Below are 12890 nucleotides of genomic sequence, written 5' to 3' on the forward strand. Positions count from 1 at the left end.
TGTAAACGCACTTGTCCTCGTTGTAGGTGAGGTTGAGTTTTTGTGCGGTTTTCAGGAACCTCTCGAGATTCGAGTCGTGATCCTGCTGGTTGTGACCGCAGATGGTGACGTTGTCGAGGTAGGGGAAGGTTGCCTGCAAGTGGTGGTCATCGACCATGTGGTCCACCTCCCTCTGGAAGACCGAGACCCCATTCGTCACCCCAAAGGGGACTCTGAGGAATTGGTAGAGGCGTCCGTTCGCCTCGAAGGCGGTGTACGGGCGGTCCTCTGGTCTGATAGGGAGCAGGTGGTACGCTGACTTGAGGTCGATGGTGGAGAACACCCGGTATTGGGCGATTTGGTTCACCATTTCTGATATGCGGGGTAGCGGGTAGGCGTCTAGTAGGGTGTACCTGTTGATCGTTTGACTATAGTCGATCACCATCCGTTTCTTCTCGCTACCCCTTACCACTACCACTTGGGCGCGCCACGGGCTGTTGCTGCATTCAATAATGCGCTCTTTCAGGAGCCTGTCTACCTCGGTCGCGATAAACCGCCTGTCCTCCCAGCTGTACCTCCTGCTTTTGGTCGCTATTGGCCGGCAGTTAGGGGTAAGGTTCGCAAATAGCGAAGGCGGCTTTACCTTCAGGGTAGCCAGACTGCACACTGTGAGGGGCGGCTGGGACCCACCGTACTTGAGCGTGATGCTTTGGTGGTTGCACTAGAAATCCAGGCCCAAGATCACGCTCGCACATAGGTTCTTCATGATTAATACTTTAAAATTATCATATACAGTTCCGTTAATGCACAATTGTACCGTGCAGTAACCCAGAATGGTCGATGTCTGGGTTTTATCAGCCATAGAGATGGTACCCTGAGTAGGGACCACCTTTAGGGAGAGTTGTTGTGCCAGTTCTGGGTGGATAAAGCTCTCCGTGCTTCCACTGTCAATTAAGCATTTAACCCGGCACCCGTTTACCTCGATGTCCACCATTGATCTGGATAGCGGGTGCGGCCTGGTCTGGTCCACTGTGACCGATGCCACTGTAGGGCCCTGATCGATACAAGATGGCGTCCACGCTGTCTGCTCACAAGATGGCGGACCCCACGAGGTCGGGCAAGATGGCGTCCAAGATGGCCGCTTCCACGGTGCACACGCGGCGGTGGCGGGTTTTCCGGCGGTTGGTTTTCCGGCGGGGTTCCCTCTGCACACCTTCCCGAAGTGCCCCTTCTTACCGCACTTAAAGCAGGTGGTGCCTTTCGCCGGGCACAGGTTTCTGGTGTGCTTTGGCTGCCCGCAGAAGTAGCAGTTGGGTCCCTGACGCGTCGCGGCTGTCGTAGGGCTTCTGGGGGAAGAGCGGGGCCCAGCCGGTGTCGGGCTGTCGGGCGGGGAAGATGCCTTCCAAGATGGCGGCGCCCTCGGTGCACACGTGGCGGCATAGACGGCGCGGGCTGAAGAGTAGGCGTCCGAGTTTCTCTGGGCCACATCCAGGGATCGCGCGGTGTCCGCAGCCTGTTTCAGGTCCAACCCCGTTTTTTCCAGCAGTCTTTGCCGGATGTAAGTGGAGCTGAGGCCTGTGATGAAGGCATCGTGAACAAGCTCGTCAGTGTACACTGCGGCTTTTACATCTCGGCACTTGCAGTCTTTGCCAAGCATTTTCAGGGTGCTTAGGAACTCCTCCACCAATTCCCCAGGTCGCTGTGCGCGGGTAGCGAGCAGGTGCCTAGCATACACCTCATTCGTAGGCTGCTGGTAGTGCGCCTTTAAGATGTCGCAGGCGGCCAGGTACGTCTTGGCGTCTTGGATGAGGGGGTAAACCCGGTGGCTTACCCAATTCCGCAGAATTCCGAGTCTCATCCTCGCAGCGTCCGTAGCGTCTTTGACGGCTGCGGAATTGTCCAGGAAGAATTCCATACACTCAAACCAGTGTCCGAAGCGTGCTGATGCGTCCGGAGCATGTTGATCCAAATCCAAACGTTCGGGTTTCAGGAGTTGATCCATAGTGTTGAAAAATAAGTTAATAAAATTGATGTGCCTCAATAATTCCGAGACTCAAAGTTAGCAGAACAAAAACAAGGCTTTTATTAACTTAGAAAGTAACACGTAAGAGAGAGAGATGTCTTCCTTCTGGAGACTGAGGCCAGACTGAAGCTAGCTTACAAATGGGGCCAGGTATGGGCGGAGCCCTACACACAGCACATTCCAGCACATTCCAGTATACAATACAGCACATTCCAGTACACAATACAATGAGGTCTGGGGGAAGGGAAATGACACTGAAACCGATCTCAGTCACAGGCAGTGGTGAATGGAATATTTCAACACACTGCTCACTCATGTTGAGGAAGCTCATCCTCTGCCTGTAAACCCTGTGTTGGGGGTGTCTCCTGCGGTGATGTGCAGCCCTGCGGTGATGCCCTCTGCCCTGTGCCTGGATCTGCTGCTGCCGCTGCTCCTCCTCCGATTCTGAGGACCAGGATGAGAGGGTATAAATAGTTCCCATTCCGCTGGTATATATATCTCAGTTGAGGAATAGATGTTATAAGCGCTCAGTCAATGTGGGGAGAGGGTTTTCCAAGGAGGTCACAGTGCATATGGATCGCAGCTTAAACATTTACAAGCTCAATAGACCTACAAAATATGTTCCAAAACCTAAAAACACAAAGTTCTGACATCTGAAAGTGAGCTCATGTTACAGGTCCGCTTTTATGCTGCAGGTGCAGCTGTCAAGGATTCAGTTACTGGCTGAACCTGGCACAATCAGCTGGCGTGTTTGTCGCACGATGTGCAATACACTGAAAATGTAGTAAAATGGGAAGAGTCTCTTAAAATTGGATTATCTCGGCAGTTAACAAGCTGTTAACTCGCTTAAGTGGCTCTCCCGTCGCTTGATGTCGGGTCTGATCGGGACTCGCAGACCCGACCCCTTATAAAGTTGCGTGGAGGCAGGATGATGGCGGGTTCATAACCCGCCGTCAAACATTTTGATTTTAACTCCGGATCCACCTCCAAACTCGCCCTCTGAACGCTGGCAAAATCGTGGCCTTTGTGTGAACCCGCCGTCAAACATTTTGATCTTAACTCCGGACCGGCCTCCAAACCCGCCCTCTGAACACCGGCAAAATCGCAGTCTTTGTGTCCTCCGCACAACTTGCTTTCCTACCTATCTTTGTATCACCAGCAAATTTGGCTACAGCACACTTGGTGTCTTCATCCAAGTCATTAATATACATTGTAAATAGTTGAGGCCCCAGCACTGATCCCTGCAGCACCCCACTAGTTACAGTTTGCCAACCTGAAAATGACCCAGTTATCCCGACTCTCTGTTTTCTGTTAGTTAGCCAATCCTCCATCCAATCTAATATATTATCCCCAACACCATGAGCTCTTATCTTGTACAATAACCTTTTATGTGTCACCTTCTCGAATGCCTTTTGGAAACCTAATACACTATATCTACTGGTTTGCCTTTATCCACCCTGCTCGTTACATCCTCAAAGAACTCTAATAAATTTACCAAACACAATTTCCCTTTCATAAAACCATATTCACTCTGCTTGATTGTCTTATGATTTTCTAAATGTCCTGCTACTACTTCTTTAATAATGGATTCCAGCATTTTCCCAATGACAGATGTTAGGCTAACTGGCCTACAGTTTCCTGCTTTCTGTCTCCCTCCTTTCTTGAAAAGTTGCATTATATTTGCAGTTTTCCAATCCACTGGGACCTTTCCAGAATCTAGTGAATTTTGGAAGATTACAACCAATGCAACCATTATCTCTGTAGTCACTTCTTTTAAGACCCTAGGATGCAGGCAATCAAGTCCAGGGGACTTGTTAGCCTTTAGTCCCATTAGTTTGCCTCGTACTTTTTCTCTAGTGATAGTGATTGTTTTAAGTTCCTCCCTCCTTTTGCTGCTTGATTTTCCACTATTATTGGGATGCTTTTAGTGTCTTCTACCTTGAAGACAGATACAAAATATTTGTTCAAAGTCTCTGCCATTTCCTTGTTTCCCATTATTAATTCCCCAGTCTCATCCTCTAAGGAACCAATGTTTACTTTGGCTACTCTCTTCCTTTTTATATACTTGTAGAAGCTTACTGTCTGTTTTTATATTTCTTGCTAGTTTACTCTCATAATCTATTTTCTCCCTCTACATCTTGATCTTCCGAGCCAAGATCATTTCTCACTAATGTACTGATCTCATCCTTTATTAACAAAGCTAACCTTTCTGCCTATCCTTCTGAAATGTCGAATACCCCTGAGTATTCAGTTCCCAGCCTTGGTCATCTTGCAACCTCGTCTCTGTAATGGCTATCAGATCATACCCATTTATTTCTATTTGTGCTGTCAATTCATCTATCTTGTTATGAATGCTGCGTACATTCAGAAAAAGAGCCTTTAACTTTGTCTTTTTACCATTTTTCCCTACTCTGACCCTATTTGCTGGTGCACTCTTATGCTTGTACGCTCTGTCCCTTCCTGTCACAGTCTGGTTATCATTACTCCTATCGCTACCCTACACTATTGCCTTGTCCTTTCTCTTTAACTTTCTAATTTTGCCCTCACCTGAACCCTCCACCCCACTATATAGTTTAAAGCCCTATCTATAGCTCTAGTTCTTTGATTTGCCAGGACACAGGTCCCAGCATGGTTCAAGTGAAGCCTGTCCTAACGGAACAGCTCCCTCTTTCCCCAGTACTGGTGCCAGTGCCCCATGAATTAGCACCCATTTCTCCCACACCAATCCTTAAACCATGCATTCAACTCTCTGATCTTGTTGACTCTATGCTAATTGCTAATTTGCTCGTGGCTCAGGTAGTAATCCAGAGATTATTACCTTTGTAGTTCTGCTTTTTAATTTAGCTCCTAGTTGCTCATACTCCCTCAGCAGAATTTCTTTCTTAGTCCTACCTATGTCGTTGGTACCTAAATGGACCATGACAATTGGATCCTTCCTCTCTCATTCCAAATTCCCCTCCAGCCCCGAGGAGATGTCCTTATCCCTGGCACCGGGTAAGCAACACAGCTTTTGGGACTCACACGCTCAGCTACGAGAGCAGTATCTATCCCCCTAGTGATACTGTCCCTTACCACGACTATATTCCTTTTTACTCCCTCAACTTGAATGGTGCCCTGTACCACGGTACTGTGGTCAGTTTGCTCATCCTCCCTGCAGTCCCTGCTCTCATCCACATAGGCTGCAAGAACCTCGTACCTGTTGGACAAGTACAAGAGCTGAGGCTCCTCCAATGCTACCTTCTGGATCCCCATACCTGCCTCACTCATAGTCACACACTCCTGTCCCTGACCACGGGCCAAATCTGAAGTTTCCAAATCTGGCCAAACCAGAAATCATGGGTAAATGGCAATATCCGTGCTATGCTAAAAGCACGGCCCATCGCATTCAACTCTGGGGACATGGATGAGTACAAAAAATCAAGGTACAACCTCAGAAAACCAACAAAAATGGAAAAAGACAATACACGGACAAAGTGGAGTCACACTATCATAGCTCAGATTCGCGAAGGATGTGGAGTGGACTACAATCTATTACAGACTACAAAGGGAAACCCAACTGTGTCATGCCCAGCAATGCCTCTCTCCCGGATGAGCTTAACACTTTTTACGCCCGGTTTGAGGCCAACAACAACTGGCCTGTTACAAGGACGCCCACGGCTCCGGATGACCGGGTCTTCTCAATCTCCGTGGCTGACGTGAGCAAGGCCTTTAAGAGAGTGAACACCCACAAAGCACCCGGTCCAGATGGAATCCCTGGGCGTGTCCTTAGAGCATGCGCTGACCAGCTGGCAGCCGTGTTTACGGATATATTCAACCGTTCACTGTACCAGTCTGTAGTCCCCACCCGCTTCAAGATGACATCGATTATTCCAGTCCCCAAAAAAACAAAAGTAACCTGTTTAAACAACTACCGCCCCATAGCACTCACTTCTGTCATCATGAAGTGCTTTGAGAGGCTGGTCAAAACCCACATCAACTCATTACTACCTGACACACTGGACCCACTCCAATTTGCCTACTGCCCAAACAGATCTAGGGATGATGCCATCGCCACTGTACTGCACACTGCCTTATCACACCTGGATAAGAGGAACACCTATATGAGAATGTTGTTCATTGATTATAGTTCAGCATTCAATACCATTATTCCCTCCAAGCTTGTCAACAAGCTCAGTGAGCTAGGACTTAACACCTCCCTGTGCAACTGGATCCTGGATTTCCTGACGGGAAGACCCCAGGTGGTGAAAATAGGCAGAAACACCTCCTCCACACTGATCCTGAACACGGGAGCTCCCCAGGGTTGTGTGCTCAGCCCCCTTCTGTACTCCCTGTTTACTCACGACTGCGTGGCCACGCACAACTTCAACTCCATCATCAAGTTTTCTGATGACACTACCGTTGTAGGCCTGATCACAGATGGCGACGAGACAGGCTACAGGGAGGAGGTAAGGGCCCTAGGAGAATGGTGCAAGTACAACAACCTCTCCCTCAACATCAGCAAAACAAAGGAGATGATCGTAGATTACAGGAAGCGGCAGGGGGAGGGACACACCCCAATCTACATCGAAGGGGCTGAGGTGGAGAGGGTCAGCAGCTTCCAATTCCTGGGTGTATTCATTACTGAGGACTTAACGTGGTCCCATCACATCGACGTTGTAACCAAGAGTGCATGCCAACGCCTGTTCTTCCTCAGGAGACTGAAGAAATTTGGAATGGCCCCCCAGATTCTCACCAACTTCTACCGGTGCACCATCGAGAGTATCCTGTCCGGCTGCATCACTACCTGGTATGGCAACTGCACTGCCACAGACCGCAAGGCGCTACAGATGGTAGTGAAAGCTGCACAACACACTATAGGAATTAAACTACCTGCTGTGCAGGATATCTACCCCGAGAGGTGCCGGGGGAAGGCCCTGAGAATCATTAAAGATGCGAGTCACCCCAGCCACAACCTCTTCGCCCTGCTCCCATCCGGTAAGAGATACCGATGCATACGGTCTCGTACCAACAGGTTTCGAAACAGCTTCTACCCCCAGGCCATAAGACTCATGAACGATTAATTTATTATTATTTATTACTGTTGTTTTATTTATTATTACTGTCTTTCTATTAGTATTTCTATTAGTATTTTTATCATTGTTATGCCATATTTAATCCAGGAGGACGTGTAAAAATCAACATTTCATTGTGCAGTACATACGTCTGCTGCATATATGACAAATAAAATTGAATTGAATTGAAAAAAGTACTTAACCTAAGGGGTGTGACTGTCTCTTGGAACAAAGTGTTCAGGTAAATTTCTCCCTCCCTGATGTATCGCAGTGTCCAATGCTCAGACTCCAGCTCAGCAACTCTGAGCCGAAGTTCCTCAAGCTGCAAACACTTACTGCAGATGTGGTTGCTGTGGATCACACTGGGGTCCACCAGATCCCACATGCTACAGCTGCAACACATCCCCTGCCCTGCCATCTCTACTGTATTTTATTTAACTAATTAGGTTTTCAAGTTTTGAAATACTCAATTGTCTATTAATAATTTTTAATTTAAGTAATAACCTTGTTTACTTTATTAAATTTAGTTATATGCTTTAGGTCTTTACTGTATCTTAGCCCACAGTCCTAATTTAACCCTAGTTGTTTATATATGTTTTTATGTATCAAGCAGCACCTCTTACCCACACCTCACCGAATTCCCTCACTCACCAAATTCCCGAGTTTAGTACTTTGTGGAAGCAGTACTCTGTAGGACTGGACTCCATGCTACTTACCAAATTTTAAACAAAACAACATTTTAACAGCAAAATTATTGCTGACATACTAACTGGCCTGTGGCTAGTAACAGAGCTTGCTATAGCAGGGAGGTTGCTCTGTATAGGGCATGTGTGCCAGATGGTTGAAGATCAGGAGCTTTGCAATGCAGTAAAATGGCTACTAGCTGGGAAAAGATCACACAAATGGCCAAACTGAGATGGCAGGGCTGTATATAGGAAGACATCAATGGAAGCAAGTTATTGGGCTGACAGTTGTAGGAGACTCCAGAGGGAAAGAAACGATGATGAAGTTTTGTGTTACCGACCAACAGCCTCATTATGATTGGCTGTTTGGCCTTTAACTGAGGTCAACAAAAAGTTTAGGAAGAGAGGAATGCTAATAGCTTCTTGAGTGTTGTTGGAGCTGCACTCATCCAGGCAAGTGGGGAGTATTCCATCACACTCCTCACTTGTGCTTTGTAGATGGTGGAAAGGCTTTGGGGAGTTGGGAGGTGAGACAATCGCCGCAGAATACCCAGCCTCTGACCTGCTATTGTAGCCACAGTATTTATGTGGCTGGTCCACTTAAGTTTCTGGTCAATGGTGACCTCCAGGAGGTTGATGGTGGGGAATTCGGCAATGGTAATGTCAAGGGGCAGTGGTTAGACTCTCGTTTTTGGGAGATAGTCATCACCTGGCACTTGTGTGGCATGAATGTTACTTGCCACTTATCAGCCCAAGCCTGAATGTTGTCCAGGTCTTATTGCATGCGGGCATGGACTGCTTCATTACCTGAAGAGTTGCGGATGGAACTGAAGACTGTCCAATCATCAACGAACACCCCCACTTCTGACCCTAAGGAGGGAAGATCATTGATGAAGCAGCTGAAGATGGTTGGGCCTAGGACACTGCCCTAAGGAACTCCTGCAGTAATGTCCTGGGGCTGAGATGATTGGCCTCCAACAACCACAACAATGTTCCTTTGTGTTAGGTGTGACTCCAGCCAGTGGAGAGTTTTCCGCCTGATTCCCATTGACTTCAATTTTACGAGGACTCCTTGGTGCCACACTCAGTCAAATGCTGCCTTGATGTCAAGGGCAGTCACTCTCACCTCACCTCTGGAATTCAGCTCTTTTGTCCATGTTTGGACCAAGGCTGTAATGAGGTCTGGGGCCGAGTGGTCCTGGCAGAACCCAAACTGAGCATCGGTGAGCAGGTTATTGGTGAGTAAGTGCCGTTTGATAGCACTGTCGATAACACCTTCCATCACTTTGCTGATGATTGAGATTAGACTGATGAGATGGTAATTGGCCGGATTGGATTTGTCCTGCTTTTTGTCCTGAGCAGTTTTCCACATTGTAGGGTAGATGCCAGTGTTGTAGTTGTACTGGAACAGCTTGGCTAGAGGCGCGGCTAGTTCTGGGGCACAAGTCTTCAGCACAACAGCCGGGATGTTTTCGGGGCCCGTAGCCTTTGCTGTATCCAGTACGTTCAGTCGTTTCTTGATATCATGTGGAGTGAATCGAATTGGCTGAAGGCTGGCTTCTGTGATGTTGGGGGCCTCAGGAGTAGGTCGATATGGATCATCCACTCGGTACTTCTAGCTGAAGATGTTTGCAAATGCTTCAGCCTTGACTTTTGCACTCACGTGCTGGGCTCCATCAGCATTGAGGATGGGGATATTCATGGAGCCTCCTCCTCCCGTTAGTTATTTAATTGTCCACCAGCGTTCATGACTGGTTGTGGCAGGACTGCAGAGCTTTGATCTGATCTCCCTTTTTATCCCAGCTGAAACTGACTAACTCAGCACAGACCAGGAATTGAAACTGGGACCTTCCCATTTAGTATGGCACGGTACCACATTACACAGTGCATTTAGCCTCTAAACCACTGTACATCAGGGCACATCGAAAATGATATAAAACGGCAACTACCACATCATCTCTAATATTTACTTCTGTGCTTCTTAATTGATTGTGTTTTATTGACTAAATAATAACATATAGAGCACAGCAACATGTCAGGCATTATAGTCTTCTCAGACTGTAAGAAAGAAAATGGCAAAGGGGGTTTGTGCGTGATATTCAGCGGCAAAAATAGTTTTGAAGTTTGGCCCAACATTGTGCATTTTAGAAGTAAAATTATGAGATGCATTCCAGAAAATGCGAGAAAGGAAGATGTATCAATAAAACAGTAGCCATTTCAAATACATTTATAAAATATAGCTGAAGTGCCCGGCGGTGCCGAGGGTCTTTTGAGGGCATGTTGTTGTTGGAAGAGAGAGAGAGAGCGACTGGGGGGGGGAAGAGAGAGAGCGACTGGGGGGGGGGAAGAGAGAGAGCGACTGGGGGGGCGGGGGAAGAGAGAGAGCGACTGGGGGGGGAAGAGAGAGAGAGAGCGACTGGGGGGGGAAGAGAGAGAGAGAGCGACTGGGGGGAAAGAGAGAGAGAGAGCGACTGGGGGGAAGAGAGAGAGAGAGCGACTGCGGTGGAAGAGAGAGAGCGACTGGGGGGAAGAGAGCGCGACTGGGGGGAAGAGAGAGCGCGACTGGGGGGGAAGAGAGAGCGCGACTGGGGGGGAAGAGAGAGTGCGACTGTGGGGGAAGAGATAGCGCGACTGGGGGGAAGAGAGAGAGCGACGGGGGAAGAGAGAGAGCGACTGGGGGAAAGAGAGAGAGCGACTGGGGGGAAGAGAGAGAGCGACTGGGGGGAAGAGAGAGAGCGACTGGGGGGAAGAGAGAGAGCGACTGGGGGGGAAGAGAGAGAGCGACTGGGGGGGAAGAGAGAGAGCGACGGGGGGAAGAGAGAGAGCGACTGGGGGGAAGAAAGAGAGAGAGCGACTGGGGGGGGAAGAGAGAGAGAGAGCGATTGGGGGGAAAGAGAGAGAGAGAGCGACTGGGGGGAAGAGAGAGAGAGAGCGACTGCGGTGGAAGAGAGAGAGCGACTGGGGGAAGAGAGAGAGCGACTGGGGGGGAAGAGAGCGCGACTGGGGGGAAGAGAGAGCGCGACTGGGGGAGAAGAGAGAGCGCGACTGGGGGGGGAGAGAGAGTGCGACTGTGGGGGAAGAGAGAGCGCGACTGGGGGGAAGAGAGAGGGCGACGGGGGGAAGAGAGAGAGCGACTGGGGGAAAGAGAGAGAGCAACTGGGGGGAAGAGAGAGAGCGACTGGGGGAAGAGAGAGAGCGACTGGGGGGGAAGAGAGAGAGCGACTGGGGGGGAAGAGAGGGAGCGACTGGGGGGGAAGAGAGAGAGCGACTGGGGGGGAAGAGAGAGAGCGACTGGGGGGGAAGAGAGGGAGCGACTGCGGGGGAAGAGAGGGAGCGACTGGGGGGGAAGAGAGAGAGCGACTGGGAGGGAAGAGAGGGAGAGACTGGGGGGGAAGAGAGAGAGCGACTGGGGGGGAAGAGAGAGAGCGACTGGGGGGGAAGAGAGAGAGCGACGGGGGGAAGAGAGAGAGCGATGGGGGGAAGAGAGAGAGCGACGGGGGGAAGAGAGAGAGCGACGGGGGGAAGAGAGAGAGTGACGGGGGGAAGAGAGAGAGTGACGGGGGGGAAGAGGGAGAGCGACGGGGGGAAGAGTGAGAGCGACTGGGGGGGAAGAGAGAGAGCGACTGGGGGGGAAGAGAGAGAGCGACTGAGGGGGAAGAGAGAGAGTGACTGGGGGGGAAGAGAGGGAGCGACTGGGGGGGAAGAGCGAGAGCGACTGGGAGGGAAGAGAGGGAGAGACTGGGGGGGAAGAGAGAGAGCGACTGGGGGGGAAGAGCGAGAGCGACTGGGAGGGAAGAGAGGGAGAGACTGGGGGGGAAGAGAGAGAGCGACTGGGGGGGAAGAGAGAGAGCGACTGGGGGGGAAGAGAGAGAGCGACGGGGGGAAGAGAGAGAGCGACGGGGGGAAGAGAGAGAGCGATGGGGGGAAGAGAGAGAGTGACGGGGGAAGAGAGAGAGTGACGGGGGGGAAGAGGGAGAGCGACGGGGGGAAGAGTGAGAGCGACTGGGGGGGAAGAGAGAGAGCGACTGGGGGGGAAGAGAGAGAGCGACTGAGGGGGAAGAGAGAGAGTGACTGGGGGGGAAGAGAGAGAGCGACTGGGGGGGAAGAGAGAGAGCGACTGGGGGGGAAGAGAGCAAGCGACTGGGGGGGAAGAGAGGGAGCGACTGGGGGGGAAGAGAGAGAGCGACTGGGGGGGAAGAGAGGGAGTGACTGGGGGGGGAGAGAGGGAGCGACTGGGGGGGAAGAGAGAGAGCGACTGGAGGGGAAGAGAGAGAGCGACTGGGGGGGAAGAGAGAGAGGGACTGGGGGGGAAGAGAGAGAGGGACTGAGGGGGAAGAGAGAGAGCAGCTGGGGTGGAAGAGAGAGAGCGACTGGGGGGAAGAGAGAGAGAGAGAGGGGATGGGAAGGGAAGGGGGAGGGGGGGAGGAGGGGAAGGGGGTAGGAGGGGAGGGTGGTGGAGGGGAGGGGGAGGGGAAGGGGTGGGGTGTGTTGGGGGGAAGGGGGTGTGTGGGGGGGAGGGGGTGTGAGGGGGGAAGGGGGGTGGGGGTGTGGGGCGGAAGGGGGGGTGGGGGGGAAGGGGTTGTGGGGGAAGGGGGGGTTTGGGGGTGTGGGGTGTGGTGGGGGAAGGGTGGGTGGGGTGTGGGGGGGAAGGGGGGGTGGGGTGGTGTGGAGGGGAAGGGGGTGGTGGTTGTGGGGGGGAGGGGGGTGGGGAGTGGGGGGTGGAAAGGGAGGGGGGGAGATATACTTAAAGTACAGGAAACTTTGTGCTATCCGGCTTGCCTTAAAAATGCCCTACTCTCCAGAGTTAATGTTGAGAGATACGGAGATTCTTATCTCCGTATTTGACAACAAACACTGTTGCTTAGCAACAGCTTCTAAACACTGGGTGTGGCCCTAAAGCTCTGCAGCTAAAGCTGTTGCTATAGCTACAGACCTTGCACAGCTTGACTGTTCAAACAAAGGATGTGATGTGCCTCAATAAATCCGAGACTCGATGTTAGCGAAACAAAACAAGGCTTTTATTGACTTAGAAGGTAACACACAGAGGAGAATGTATCTTCCATCCAGAGGTCTGCCGTACTGGATGTGCTGCAGGCTGGGCCAGCTTACATAGGAGCCAGGTATGGGCGGAGCCCTACACACAGTTCAATACAA

This window comes from Somniosus microcephalus, chromosome 7, assembly GCF_052327205.1.
Source record: "Somniosus microcephalus isolate GS21.2 chromosome 7, FLI_Smic_1.0, whole genome shotgun sequence".
NCBI classification, from domain to species: domain Eukaryota; kingdom Metazoa; phylum Chordata; class Chondrichthyes; order Squaliformes; family Somniosidae; genus Somniosus; species Somniosus microcephalus.